Source organism: Leptonychotes weddellii, chromosome 11, assembly GCF_054177405.1.
Source record: "Leptonychotes weddellii isolate Sample4059 chromosome 11, ASM5417740v2, whole genome shotgun sequence".
Taxonomy (NCBI): Eukaryota; Metazoa; Chordata; class Mammalia; order Carnivora; family Phocidae; genus Leptonychotes; species Leptonychotes weddellii.
This window is the reverse complement of record NC_138379.1, coordinates 64,086,389-64,102,206: the sequence shown is the minus strand read 5'-3', so window position 1 is coordinate 64,102,206 and position 15,818 is coordinate 64,086,389. Positions and strand designations below refer to the sequence as shown.

Below are 15,818 nucleotides of genomic sequence, written 5' to 3'. Positions count from 1 at the left end.
GTCCCTGCACTCTCAAGGAGCTGGCCGTTCTCTTCTAGTCTCTTCTAGTCTCTTCTAATGGGGAGAGGAGATGTGTTTTATTTTGCTTTGCTTTGTGTGGTGTTGTTTTTGGCTGGGGTGGGGTCAGGATGGGGTGGACAACAAACATGCAGGAAGAGAGAGCAGCGTGTGCAAGCTTAAGGCTGGGTATAACGTGGAGCTTGGTGCTGGCACGTTCCCGGAACTGAGATAAAGCCAACGTGGCTACAACCCAGTGAAGGAGAGGACAGGCCCAGATTGCGGGCCTTGTAGGCACATCAAAGATATTCATCTCTCTTCTGAGAGCAAAGGGAAGCCATTTTAGACAGGGGAATGATGAACAGATTGCCATTCCTGGATGCACCTCAGAGTCTGAGCCCTTATCCAATTGTTTATCCCAGTGAGGCATCTCTCAGCTGGCAGATTAGTCCAAGATCTGGTTTCTGCTTCGCTTCATTTTGCTTTCACCCCAAATGTAAGTGTGGCTGAGCAGGGTCTGCATTTTGAGACACGTCCGTTCCACCCTCACGGTTCACTTCAGCTGTCTGGGCCCCCTTCTGCTTCTACCCACTGCAAATGGAGACAGTCTCCAGGGGGATTTTACATCACCAAGAGCCTGGCGCGTGCCGAGCAGATACCACAGAGCACTCGGGAAGAGTTTTAGGGGCCAGCTTCAATTTCCAGCCTCACAACATAAAACGGGACGGATACATTTCCCTTTGTCAGAGTGGAGGGTTTTGCCTCCACTCCACTCCACAAGGCGGACTTCATTCCAGAGGGGAAATCTTGGCACCAACTCCATTGTGCCTTCTCAGTTTCCTTCTGGATTTCCTGTTGCCTGGGAGCCTCGGAATCCACGGGAGCAGCTCGCTTCCCTTCCCCGGGCCCCAGGGGTGCCTGCAGAGCTGAGCTGGGATGCAGGACCGACGCCGAGAAAGTGTACCAGGCTGGGTGTGGCAAGGGAAATGTAAGCTCCTGTGTCCCGCACTGGGTGGGGGGGCCGGGGGGGATTGGGTCTGGTAACTGCAAATCCCCAGGCTTAATGATTAATTAGAATGAGAACAGAGTCCTGCTCAAGGTGGCTGCCCAGGATTCTAGCCCTGCTTGGACCCAGGACGGCCTCACAGCCTTGCTCCTGTGACCACAGACAAGGGACGGATGCACTGTGGGGATTTTATTTAAAATGTCTGCCCCTTGCCAGGGAGGCCATGAAGCTAGTCTGGAGCGACCACTTCTAACTGACTGTGGAGGGAGGAAGCTGTTGTCACCTTAGGAGAAAAAGCAGAAGCTGGTACTTTTGTATTTACCTCCACTCCATTTGTTAACTTTATTTATTTTAGAGAAAAAGAAAGAGAGAGAGAGAGCCCAAGCAGGAGGGGCAGAGGGAGAGGGAGAGAGAGAATCCCAAGCAGACTCCCAGCTGAGCGCAGAGCCCGATGCAGGGCTTGACGCGGGACCCGATCCCTCGACCCTGAGATCATGACCTGAGCCAAAACCAAGAGCCAGACACTTAACCGACTGTACCACCCAGGCGCTCCTCTGCTGGCTGACTTTTGATCTCTGCCCCTTATACATCCTGAGACTATCCCTAAATTCTAGGAAGTTTTGATTTTCTCTCAATTCTTTGTACCTATGAAACCAAATTTCCTTTAATCTTTTGAAAAAAGTTTTTTCTGTGATTGTATCACAATGCAATTAACTTAGCAATGGACCTGGCTTTGAGCCCAAGCTCTGTGTTTTATGACTTCGGCAATCTAAACCTCACAGGACTTTATTTTCTCAATTATAAAATGGTGGGGATAATAGAAGTCACCTCATTGGGTTGTTTTGAAGATTCAGTTAAGTGAAATAATGTAGCGTGTCTGGCTGGCTCAGTCGGTAGAGCACGTGACTCTTGATTTCAGGGTTGTAAGTTTGAGCCCCATGTTGGGTGTAGAGATTACTTAAAAAAATAAAATCTTAGGAAAGAAAAAGAAAAAAACCAGATAAAGCACTGTCTGGCACACATGTGTGCTTAATAAAGATTAACTGTTATTATTGCCCTCCACTAATCCAGGCAGGAAGGAATTATCTGGAGGTTGATCTTCTATAGAAATCTCAGACACTTTGGGTGTGTGGGTGGCTCAATCAGTTAAGTGTCTGGCTCTTGGTTTTGGCTAGGTCATGATCTCAGGGTCCAGGGATCGAGCCCTGCATCAGGCTCTGCACTCGGCAGGGAGTCTCCTTGAGGACTGTCTCTCCTCTCCCTCTGCCCTTCCTGCTGTGTGCTCTCTCTCTTTCTCAAATAAATAAATAAATCTTAAAAAAAAAAAATCTCAGACACTTGAAAAAGATCCAAAGTTTGTACACTACAGCTCAGTTCTGTGTAGTCTTTGGTGGTGCAGAACTGAGGCAGGATTTCCATCAGTTCTAACAGCCAAAATTAGGAGGTATGGATGGGGCCGCATGCCACCTGCTAGATCCTACTCTGTGTTATGCAGATGTTCATCAGGAGTGTGCACTCTTCCAAATAAACGGATTTATGTAATGGAAACACCAATATCCTTTATTTAGAGTCAAAGTGCAGGGACAGGCTAGTTCCAAGCCAATAAACACAGGGTTCAAAATTTCTAATCCTCCCAGACACTGCTGGTGGGTAGGTTTGCAAACAACACTCTAATCAATCCCATGCTTCATCCTTGTCTGTAGCTAATTCCACAGCCGAGGCCTCTCCTTCCTGTGGCTAAAAATCTTCTCACTGGGCCTTCTGGATGCTCATTTCCCACCCTCCATTGCAGTGACTCACAGCTTGTTTACTGAACCTTGGATGGGCTTCTGAGTTCTGTGCAAAGTGTGCCAGAAACATAATGCCCGTCCTTAAGTTCCCTTCAGTCTATTTGTTAGTAAAATTGTACTTCCCCTGTCCCCAAACATACCTGGCCTCCAGACCTTTGCTTGTGATGTTTCCCTCCCAGGAATACTATCTCCATTCCCTACTCTCCCCCCCAATGCCCATTCTCTCTCCTTGTCAAAATTCCCCCTATCGATTTAAGCTCAGTTCAAATACAACTCCTCCTGGCAGCATTTCTCTTACCCTCCCATATCCCTCTTCCTCCTCTGAACTCTCAGCTTGGAGTCCTTACTTTGTTCAGAGAATTACCTGCAATACCATCTTCTGTGGATACATTACTCTCCCCTAATTCAGTACGATATACTCGGGAGAGAAACCCGTGCTGTCTTTGTGTCTCTCACAATGTTTACAGAACTTAACAGTGGACACTAAAGGGTGAGTGAATTCATTCATTCCACAAATATTTATCAACTGCCCACTATGGGCCAGATACTGTTCTAGGTACAGGGGACAGAGAGGTGATTAGACAAAGTCCCCGTCCTTGTGGAGCTCACATTCTATATGAATAATTTCCAGATTTGTTTAAAAGGAAGGACACAGGATATGTACATATGTTTTCATCCATTGTTAGCACAAGACAAGAAAGTATTGCACCTCTTCATTATTCCGATACCAAATTCCCCATTAGCTAATACTTATTTTAAATGAATGCCATTTATTATTTACTATTTGTTGGACACTCTGCTAAGTGTTTAACAGAAAACATTTCATTTTATCCTCACAACAATGCTAGGAAGTAGGGACTATTATTACATTTGAAGAAACCATGACTCACGAAGGCTAAGTAACCTACACGAGAACAAGAGCATCAGTTAATGAGAAAGCTGGAATTTGAACCCCACTCTACCTGTCTCCCAAAACATGCTATCTACCAACCACTGTGTTATACCATCATAAACTTTGGTGCAAGAGTCTCAATACCAACAGAGTAAACCACGTAACCCAGAGTTTGCATTTGTTGGTCTTCAACCAGGTACAGTATCCCTGAAACCACACTTCACTGCCAAAACTTCGCACACCTCTTTTGATATACATTATCAACATTTTCTCCATGAATTTCAACAAGTTCCATTGCTACATTTAGAAAAACACGCTTCTAGCAGTTCCATTCTCCTAAGGTCATGTTATTAGGAGAACAGCCATCTTGGGGTTCACGATGTCACACGGAGAGACAACCTCCAGGCAAGATTGCCACACCCCTCATACCTAACAGTGCTAACTACTTACAATGTTTCCATTCTCCACACACTGAGTCAATGATTAACATGTAAATTACATTCTAAAAATTCTCACTACTTCAGCATAGTTGTCGCTACTGAGATTTGGTGTGATTTATTCAGTATCATCCCTTTGTTAACCAGATTGAAAGAGAATCAGTTGATCTTAGAGACAGAGTCACACAGTCCTTAAAATAAGGCACTGCAGAGTGAACCTCCTGAGAAAAAAGCCTGCCTTTCAAATGTATATCTCTACTGACTACTCCATGTCTAGAACCACTCCTTGTTCAACAAATGTCTGTTGAATGAACTTAATAAATAAGTTGTTTACTTTGTTAAATCACTCTGAAGATAATTGAATATGAGATGGATAGTGTGCCCAAAAGAACATTGACCCTGCAGATTTAAAAAAAAAAAAAAGTTTGATTCCTTCCTACTTAAGACCTGTGTTACGTGGGGCATCTTGCCCATAAACAAACTGCTTTACATTTGCTTTATAATAGGAATGATGTTATTTGGTTTGATTCTGTGAAGGAAAACTAGGATAACCTGGCAGAGCACCCAACACAGTGTTGATACATGGTAGGTCCTCACTAATATTTCTTTTCTCCAAAAAGGAAAATCCACTTGTTGGGTTGTACTTTTTTGTAAAACATAGATCAAAAGAGTTAGATTATATCTGAGATGCATTGTTTTTACTCTTGCTTAAAAATTCTTGTCTTTTAGAGGCAGGGTTTGTCTATAATTTTTTTAAATATTTTACTTATTTATTTGAGAGAAAGCACGAGAGGAGGGAGGGTCAGAGGAAGAAGCAGACCCCCCCGCCGAGTGGGGAGCCTGACAATGTGGGGCTCGATCCCAGGATCCCGAGATCATGACCTGAGCCAAAGGCAGACACTTAACCGACTGAGCCACCCAGGTGCCCCAGGGGTTGTCTGTAATTGTTAAAAGCCATTGATGGGCCAGTGGTGAGTGCTTGCCAGGTAGTGGGCCGTGGTACATTATCTAGCACTATAGGTGATTATGCTGCTTGAAACATTTGCAGGACTCACAGTAGGACTGTGAGTAACTCAGTTTAGCCTTTTAGCTCTGCAAACTTCATCATGGAGGGTGTTTCAAGTAACCAGAAGTCCCAATCATCCCACATGGGTGAATGTTACTCTCACTTCCCAGAGCTTCCATCCAGTGATCTGATCTGCTATCTCCAGATATCTTGGGGTCTGAATTAAGGGGAATAAAGTAAGCAAGGTTTCAAGAAAACACTCAAGAATGCCTGAAACATAAGAATATAAAGTCCACTCATTTGACTTTTCAACCCATTTCCATGGGCTTGGCCATCAGGAGTAGCTTGAAAGGCTATAGGTAAATCTCTGGGTGGAGTTGTCTGGTACATAGCTGACTCTCAACGAATCTTACTTCCTCTCCTTCCTCTCCTCCTATAAGAGATCCTCACAGACAACCACAGTATTTGGGGAAGCCCAACAGTTGGTCAAAGAAAGGGAAACAAGAGGGTACAGTGCAGTGGCTTCAGCAGCTGCCAAGCTATGTGGCTTTGAGCAACGTTTTTCACTCATGTTATTGAGTGACAACCACTTGCAAGTTAATTATGTCTCTGTATCCAATTTTCAGTTCCATGAGATGGGGCTTGTTATCCTCATAGTTACAAATAAGGACAATGATTATCAGAAAGGTTAGAAAGTTCCCAAGATTGTACAACTTCTGAGCATTAAAGCTTGATTATAAATTACAAATTATGTAGGGACTATTATACATTTGCTTCTCTCTTGCCTATTATACATTTGACAAATTTTACAAATTATGGTTCTTCTCTCCATACCTCCGGATCTTTGGCTCTAAAAGTGGCATCTTTCAGATCTTGAGCCGGCTCTAAATATCTATGTGATTTATTACTTAATTCATTCAAAAAAAAATGAGGTTCTACTATGCCAGGTGTAGCTGAAAAATCAGCATGAAATTTAAGATCTATGTTGACACACAGAAGCAATAACCATAAGGCAAGAGAGAAGCAGAAAGTCACCAAAGGGCTCTAGCAAAAGGGCTCAGGGACTTCCGTAGACGGCTGAATTGGTCTTGCTGAGCAGACCCAGAGAGACTTCCTGGTGGAGGAACAACAGGATCTAGACCTCAAATGTCTGCTCAGTGTTCAAAGCAAGAGACCCTTCTATTTCCCAGGGGCCGAAGCTCCCAAACTTTCTCAGTTCCTCCATTAAAATTGAGAGAATTCCTCTGTGAATGGAGAGCTTAAGATTATTTTGGACAATTCAAAGGCAAGAGAACTCCACGTGCCCATAATAAAGTACATTTCCAAGTGCTTGCTTTCAAAGGCCATGACATTTAAGATTCGGTTCATCTAAATTCTTTCAATTCATCATCTGTGTCATTTCTTCTATAAATCACGCATACATAGATATCCAAATAATACCAAAGCTTACTGTCGAGATGCTCCTCTTGGTTTATGAAGAGAAGGGAGAGAGTTTAGATTCCAAACCTTTGAAAATAAACAGAACTCTACTTGGTTAGAAATCACACAACGACAATAGCAAACACGAGTACCACTCACCACATCCCAAGCATGGTTTTAAGTGCTTTCCATATATTATTCTCACTTAATACATGCAATCATCCTATGAGATAGATACTATTAATATTTACATTTTACAGATGAAGAAACTGAGACTCCACAAGGTTAAATAATTTGCCAAAGCTCACTCAGCTATCACATGTCAGAGCCTGGGTGTAAACTAGCAAAGCCTGGTTCTAGAGAATATGCTCAGCACCATTCTTCCACATGGTAGGCTTACCCAAATTGATTTACCTGGTTTAAAAGCAATAAAAGGAGAAAAAATAGCATGGTTCTAAATATTTGGGGAAAACCAGAAGTGTTGCTAACTTGCTTGTTTTACTGGAAACTTTTGGCTTGATATATACTCATAGTTTAGTGGTCTAAGTTTTGTAGGCTTAGATTTGAAAAATTATTGTTCAAATATTTGTACTGTTATTTTCCTAACTCTAAATGTAAATCAAGTTCATTGTAGAAAATTTTTTTTACTATAGAATCAATAAAGAGGGAAACAAGTCACTTATGAGACAACCACTATTTACATTTTGAAGTATTTCTTGTCAATGATTTTTTCATATGCATAGCTAGGTCTTTGCCTTCTTAATAGGCAGATTGAAGATCACGGTATACGCAGCCCAGTATCTCAATCTTTGTCCATGTTGTGCTTTGTGACTAAAATTTCTTCTGAAGTCTCATCTTTTTTTTTTTTTTTAAAGGTCGTATTTATTTATTTGACACACACACAGACTGAGAGATTGGGGGAGGCCGGTGTGGGAGACACTCCCAGGGAGATTGGAAACTTGGAGCCTACTAGCAAGTGGAGGGGAGGAGAGAGGAATCAGATGGGTGAGAAAGGGATTACTGGGCAAAAAGCATAGCATTGACTTAGATAAGGAGATTTGGAAGAAGAGGAGGAACAGATTTGACATTTAAAAATGAATTCTCTTATTTTTATTTTTATTTATTTTTTTTATTAAAGATTTTTATTTATTTTGACAGAGAGAGAGACAGTGAGAGAGGGAACACAAGCAGGGGGAGTGCAGGGAGCCCGATGTGGGGCTGGGATCATGACCTGAGCCGAGGGCAGACGCTTAACGACTGAGCCACCCAGGCACCCCTGAATTCTCTTTTTTTAAAAGATTTTATTTATTTATTTGACAGAGAGAGCACAGGCAGGTGGAGGGGCAGAGGCAGAGGGAGAAGCAGACTCCCTGCGGAACAGGAAGCCTGATTCAAGATTCAATCCCACCTGGGATCATGACCTGAGCCGAAGGCAGACGTTTAAGGGACTGAGCCACCCAGGCGCCCCCTAAAGTATCATCTTAAGAGCAGAAAAATATTTCACCAAATGGATATTCTTTAATTTGTTTAATCAAACCTCTATTTTAGGGATTCAGGCTGTCTCCATTTCCCTTGTTAAAGTAAATGCTTCCATAAACATCTTTATACATTTAACAGTATGACTTTTTAAGCTCTGTTAGGATTGGATCCGATTTAATTAATTAATTAGTCCCACCAATACTAAATCTCCACGATGCACCAGCTGCAGCTGAGGGGCTCCTGTCCTGTGGTGTTACTGGGTCAACAGGGTGGAATATGGTTAAGAATCTTAACACATGTGGGCAACTGCTTCACTTGAAAGGTTGTTCCAGTAATCTCTCCTATGTAAGCTGTCTGAGACTGCATTTCGCTGAATCCTATATGGATGAAGGATCATATTTTCCAATTTGAAAGGTGAAAAATTCTATTTCATTGTCTCCTTTATATGTATTTTTTGACTTTTAGTGAGGTTATACCTCTTTTGTATATTTATTACTCTTAAATGTTTAATTTTTAAACTCTTGTTCAGGCCTGTTTTAATTGAAGAAATTTCTTATCTCATATTTCTTTATAGCTTGAGAAAATGCAAAAATACTCCCGGAAAGCCTTAATGTTGCCTTTTAGTACCCATAAAAGTCAAGGTCAGGCTTTTAATACATCTAGCTCTCAGAAGTCTGGGTTATTGGAGAACTTAAAATGAGCCCAACAGAGGGCTTGGGATGACCTGGACAGAGACATTAAACAAAATTGGGCAGAAGGTATAAAATCTGTTGGTCTCTCGGAAGCTAAACACATGCAGTATCAACAGTTGGTGTTCTTCTTTTTACAAAATATTTTTAAAATCCCAGGTTTGTCTCTAGGGCTAATTGCTGGTTAACATAACTGAATGTAAATTGCCTTAGTAATGTTACTTAAGTAACATGGGTATCTCACTGAATCCCATATGCGTAAAGTACTTCAAAGTACTTTTAAAAACATTTTTGTAACCTATTCTCAGAAATGACACCCCTTCCTCTCTGCCATATTCTATCAGTTAGAAGTGAGTCGCTGGGTCCAGCGCCCACTCAAGTGATCACAGGAGGACGTGACTACCAGGAAGTGGAGGTCGTTAGGGGCGGTCTCTGAGGCTGCCAATTACACTCTAGCCTTCACTGTCTTGTTCGCCACGTCACCCCTAGAACCTCAACTGGAACTGGCATACAGTAGGCGTTAAATAAGTGTTGTTTATTTAATTAACTTATTAACCTGATAGCTTACAATGGACTGGGAAGGAGCAAAGTCTGGGAGTCAAACAGACGGGACTTAAATTCTTGTCTTTGCCACTCACTCGCTGTGTGACCTGAACATATGACCTCAGTGTCCGTATCTGGAAAACCGCGATAATATCTACCCTGCAGAGTTGTTACAATTCACTTTAATCATGTACACATATAGGTATACGTCAGACACATTCACTTTATATCATCTCTGTCTGTCTATTTTTCTGTCTAGCATCACAATCCAAAAGATGCTTCTCCCAGCCTGTGGGTATAACTAAGCCTCGCAGTGATGCCTTGCACTGAGACCCCGTTGCCATAAGACCAGCCAGGAAAGGAGAGGAGTCTGTGCGTCACTTCCCAGGAGGCTTCGCTTCCTCCACACCCACCCATGGCCTTGTTTGGCCAAACTTAGGCACGGAGAAGGAAAGCGGGCGTACCAAAGCAGAGACACATCCCAAAGGAGGGGTGCACATCGCATGGAGCTCATTTCTAGTCACCATCCAGCCCCAGCTGCTGACTCTCATGGTGAGTCTGTGCCGACCCCTCACACACGTTCACTCTGTCCCCTTGTCATGCGGGGCGGGGGGGGGGGGGCGCCTGCCCTGCTCTACTTCCCAGGGCCATCGGGGGTTTGGGAGCTGGCTGTGCCTAACCCCCAAAAGGGGCAGGACTCTATAGGAAGCCAATCACTGGCACAGGTTTCGGCCAACTGAACTAAACCGCTCTGGCCGCAATCCGCTGAAATAAGAAAAGTTGATCAAATTGGGGCTAAACCTTTCCACTTCCTGCAGATGATTCAGAGAGTTTCACACTAATTAAACAAAAACGGCACACAAACAGAGTAATAATAAATAAATCCATTATTTATCTGTCCCTTTACTGCCCAAGGATTCATTCAGTACTCGTGTGCGAAGCGCCACGAATGGAGCGGAGAGGATTCATAGAGAAGTGACATAGAGTGGTCCCCCCGCTTAGTGGCAGGAGCCGCGCCCCGAGACCCCCCACCGTGGATGCCTGAAACCGCGGAGACTAATGAAACCTATGTACACTGCGCTCTCTCCTGTCCACACAGAACCTGCAAGAAAGTTGACTTCATAAAGTAGGCACAGTACAAGAGTAACAGCAAACACTCATAATAAAATAGGACAACTGTAACAATGTACTGTAATAAAAGTTATGTGACTGTGGCCCGCCCTAAAATAGCCTACTGTGCTATACTCCCCCTCCTTCTCGAGAGGACGGGAGATGCTAGGCCGCCCGCGTGAGGAGAGGAAGTGAGTGACGCCGGTATTGTGACAGAGCTTTAGGCTACTGCTGGTGGCCGGTCAGGAGGATCATCAGCTTCTAGGGGGCTGTGTGACCATGGGTAACTGAGACCGTGGGAGAAACTGCAGATAAGCGGGGACCAGTGTAACATATTGGTGGCATACAGTGGGGGCTCTGAGGGAGCTCCTAATTCAGGTATTCACATAGCTTAAAAAACCCTTTGAAATGGGTCGCAAAGAATAAAAGATTCCTTTCTTCAATTCATACTCATCAAGCTCTTACTCCATGCTAAGGAAAGTGCTAGGTGGTGGAGAAAAAACAGTGAAAAAGCCACGTTGTCTTGTGGGAAATAAAACAGTAGCGGGAATCGATGGGTGTACCATTTTAGAAGAGGGAAGTTCAAGGCTTGGTTAGGAGACAGTAGTGTGGCTAGAATATATGAAGTGTGGGGATGAGGGGAACTTGCAGGGGGTGGGCAGAGGCCGGCCTGAAGCGGGGGGGCTCAGTCCCGATGTGAAGAGCCTCACGCCAAGCTGAAAAGTTTCCACAGTATTCTGTGGGCAGCATTGGGCTGTAGAAGTGGGATGTAGGGGGTTGTTGTTTTCAGATCTGTGTCTACAAAGATCCCTCAGGCACTCGTGTTATATATATATATAGGTTGTAGGGGAGCCCAGTTTTGCAAGTTTCCGGTCAAGAAATAACTGGGTCCTGAACCTCAAGGGCAAGTACAGATGGAGAGCTGGGGAAGGATTCAAGAACTAGATGGGAGGAAGAAAAGCTATAAAATATCGGGAGAAAACTGCATCGTCTCGAAGCATTTTTAGATTCTCTGGAGTCACCTGCTCTAGCCCTATTTCACAGATAAGAAAACCTTCTACCAGAGAGGTCAGGTCATCTGTCCAAGATCACATCACTGCCAACTTTACCTGCTCTGAAGAGACACCAGGGATTTTGGTAATTGCCATACACACTAGTTTCTCGGGGCCGCTATAACAAAATATCACAAATTAGGCGGCTGCTTAAAACAACAGAAATGCCTTGCCTCACAGTCTTGGAGACTCACATCTAACATCCAGGTGTCAGCAGGACGATGCCTCCTCTCAAACCTCTGGGGGAACCCTTCCTTGCCTCCTCCTAGCTGCTGGCAGTTTGCTGCCAATCTTTGGAGTTTCTTGGCTTGTGGATCGTCTTCACATGGCATTCTCCCAATCTGTGTCTGTCCTCACGCTGTCATCTTAGAAGACTACCAGTTGTATTTGGTAAGGGACCCACACTACTCCAGTAGGAGCTCATCTTACTAATTACACCTGCAATCAATCTATTCTCAAAGAAGTTCACATTCTGAGGTACTTGGGGGTCCTTAGGTATTTAGGGTTCCATTCAATCTTCGTTTTCAGTGGGGATTGGGGTGGAGGGCGGGGGAGGACACAATTCAATTCAACCCATAACACCGTATCAAGTTGTTCTGACACGAAACAGCATTCTCTTGGAATAAATTGGTTTCCCTTGTCTAAATACAGGTAAAGATCTATTAGGACCTATACACCTGTTTGTGGAGGTCTTGTCATTCAAAAATAGGCGGGTCTTGACTCTAGTCAAGGTAAATCCGCTCGGATTCAAAGTGACTGGATTAACGGAGGAAGCGTGAGGGGATCTCAGACTCCCTTTCGGGGTCTCCCCACTCAGCATCTGCATCCCGCTGTCCTAGTGCGGAGTGATCTCTCACAGGTCCCCGAGCCTGGTCACAAGCTATCAGTTTATTATCTGTCTGTAAAGTGGAAAGAAGGCAGCTCCTCAATTCCTTCTCCATGGTGCAAAGCCTTGGATGGACAGAGAATTTATGACATTTTATCTTCCATAGCAAATGCATTTTTCAGGAGAAAGACCCCGTGGAAAGAATAGAATGTTACCATCCTATAGTCTTCTCGACTGCTGACTAATGAGGAACGAGAGTCTAAAATAGCTGATTTGGTCTCACCCGGGAAATGCACTCCCCCCACTTCCTCCCGCCTCCTCTGGGCACCACAGCTGCTCTGACCTCTAACCTGCCCTGGGGCTTTCACATCCCCACAGACTCCCAGTCTGCCCAGTCCGCAGAAAGCCTTTCTCAACCCCTCTGGGCACCAGAAGCACGGCCCCTTGAAGGATGTTCAGATGAAGAAGGGGAAGGATGAGAACAGATGAGTCCAGAGACTTCTGAGTTACATCTTTCTTGTAAAGAGTGCCAGGGCTTTATAGAAGGATTCGAAGGCCCACAGCATTCCTCCCAAGGCTCCCAGAAAAGTGAAACCTTCATGTGGAGCTTGGGGTCATTCAAACAGAGCCTGAACAAAATTTAATTTTGCCCTGGCAGTAAGGATTTGCTGAGCAAATTAATGCTAGAGTGTAAACAAGGCTTCTCAAGTCGGCCTAAGAGACTGTAAAGGACAACCTGCTTTCAAGGCTTGGAAGCAATCCTTTTACATGCTAATTACAAACCCTTCGGTGGTGGTGAAAGCGGGTCCCTCTGGGATTTCTATTTGCCAACAAGTTGTTTATTTCCAGTTTAAAGGGGTTGAAGGGTCTATGAATTACTGAGGGGCGACGCTGTGTTTTGCCCGTACCAGATGAGAGATTGCTTCTCTTCATCTTCACAGGCATCCTTGGAGCTAAGCATTGCCCCGGTCTGCACCTGGGGAACGGAGATCTGGCTCAAGGGGCAGAGCCGGTAGGTCGCGAGGCTGGGATTCAAACCCGGGGCAAGCCTGCACACCCTCCTCCAGCACATTATCAGCCTTCGAACGTATTAATTCTGCTTCCTCTTACAGTATATTCCCAAATTCAGTCCCCTCGGCATTTCAGAATGGCCTGTCTCTAGCGCAGATTAGCTAGCTCTTGTAAACTCTGTCTTCACTTCAGGAACAAGGAGAAGGGGGCATTGAGCCAAGAGGCAAGCTGTCAGAGAGGGAGGTTGCAGGTCCGGGCTAATACATCCTGGTCTGTGGTGCTTCCTGAGCTCTACCAACCGCTCTGCAAGAAGACGTGATGGAAAATCACTCCCTCTTTGTTATATCTTTTTGTTCTTTGGGGAAGATGTTTTCAGCACTCGCTCACAGGAGAGACCGACTGTCTGTGGCCCCCTGGTCAGGCCAGATAGGCGAGGATCCCGCCTGGGGAAGGGTAATGGAGTGGATGCCAATGCCGGGTAGGGAGGTTTAACCCTTTGTGCCCTTTTCTGGTACGGCTGCCACTGTCTACTAAGGTCCGAAAACCCGGCAACATGTCAGAAGATTACAGCGTGGTTTTAGAACTACTACAGAGGTCTACCCTCCCCCAGCATGAAGCAATATCTACAAGTCACATCAGAACCTTCCCACTTAGACTTATTTTTAAAGCATTCACAAAACACATTTTAGTGAAATTGGAGAACTGGAGCCTTTGACCCAGAAATGAAACAGCTGTTGGCTTCCAGACTGCTCCTCACGAGAGAGAAGACTTGAAACACCAGAAGCAAGTTCAAACCCTTTAAGGTGCAGTATTGCTCTTTATATAAGTGCCAAGAGCTGCGCAGCAGCATATAATGCACAAAACAGGTTTCAGACAATCATAAGGCACAACGACGTATGAATCAAGCATTTAAAATATTTATTGATGCCGAAATTTTTGAGGCAAAAAAAACCCTGCCTCGATAGCACTCATCACCAATAGGACCGACTGTTTGGATGCAAATAATCTTAACTGCTTGCACACCCATTGGTATCCTTTCAGCTAAGGAGCCATTCAGCCTCAGCTTCAAGTGCAGAGGAAGTGCAAATAGCCTCTGCACTTCAGAGCTGAGTTTGCTTTGCTAGGAAACCGTTGAGCGAAATCCCAGCACGCTCTGATTCATTCTGCCTGCTGATTGGCTGCTCTCCTGGCCGCTGACATCATCCTGTTGCTGGGTGGAAAACTGCTGCCCCGCCGTCCACCCTGACTTCAGATTCTGGTGAAGGGGACATTGTACTCAACAGCGAAATCAGATTGTAGCTCAAACGGAACGCTCTCCTTCTTGTATGATCCTTTCCATCATCCTACCCCTCTTAAATGAGAGGGTGCCTGCCCCCCCACCCCATAACGGAGCAAAGTATTTTGTGTGGCACCCTCTCCTCCAAGCTACCCAAACCCAACCCCCTCTAGAATACCTGTCTTCTTTGAGTGTAGATGGTCGATGTTGTCTACATTTCCCAGATGAGGCTGGCTTTCCGATTAGTTTATGTCTGCCTTTATCAACAGAATTGAAGTATGTTCTTACTTGCTACTGCGAATTGTGAAGTAGTACTTCGGACTTTCTGTAATAAATGCCTTCCCGGCTCTTATTATTCTCCCAGTGTTGTGTGGGGCGTTGATAAAGGGGGGAAGGGATGGCAAAGGCCAACTGGGCTATGGCCCTTTGCAGTTTGCAGAGCGCTTTTTATGTTCGTCCTCATTGGTCCCTCACAACAATCCTATGAACTAAGTATATTGTTTCCTCCATTTTATAGATAAGGAAACAAGCCCCCCAATATTAAATTCTTTTCCAGCCACATAGTCAAAAATGACAAAGCTGTGACTCAAACCCAGGCTTTCCGACTCTCGGTTCTGAACTTTGCCCACTTGGACACTGCATCTTGCAGCCCAGGGAGACTTAAGTGACTTGCAAGGGTCAGTCCAAAGTGGCTAAACCAGTGCCAGGACTGACCCAGCAACCCTCGTTCTCTGTACAAGACCTTTTCTTCTAAACCTCTTGGGAGCTCTCAAGACACCATACTTCAGGTTTTCTTTAGGGATGTTCTTAGATACACATTTATTTTAAAAATCCCTAGGCTTTCACAAGCTTTTACTTATTAAGTGAAGCTTTAAGGGAAAAAAATAGAAGGCTAATAATTCAGATGCACATTTGCATGCATTACATAAGGCTTCTATAAGGGGTAAGGTTCTCTAGTTGCAGGCTTATTTTAAGTTTTAATGGAATGACTTTGACAGAGCAAAAATAGCAGGCTTCATACCAGCTCAGTGACTTAGGTGGCAGAGGCATTTCTGAGGTGGAAAATGGCGATCCTTCTCATCTCATCTCGGAGGAAACACTGGATTTCTCTTGTTGATTTCCGGCTGGGATGATTAACCACCATTTGCTTGGCTTTCATCTTGCCTGGCTGGGGCTTTGCTTTCATCTCATTCATTGCTCCAAACCCTTCCTCTCTTCAACTTTTTTTTTTTTTTTTTGAGATTTTATGTATCTGAAGGAGAGAGAGTGTGAGCGGGAGCGGGGG

The 15,818-nt window shown here is 44.5% G+C and overlaps 1 long non-coding RNA gene across 1 annotated transcript; it reads left to right on the top strand.

The window, feature by feature from the left end:
- Positions 1 to 636: 636 nt before the first annotated feature.
- LOC145716066 (uncharacterized) lies at positions 637 to 10,611 on the top strand. The gene is made up of 3 exons (XR_014138396.1): positions 637 to 985; positions 9,518 to 9,810; positions 10,174 to 10,611. It is a non-coding gene; the product is annotated as an uncharacterized LOC145716066 (long non-coding RNA).
- Positions 10,612 to 15,818: the final 5,207 nt, after the last annotated feature.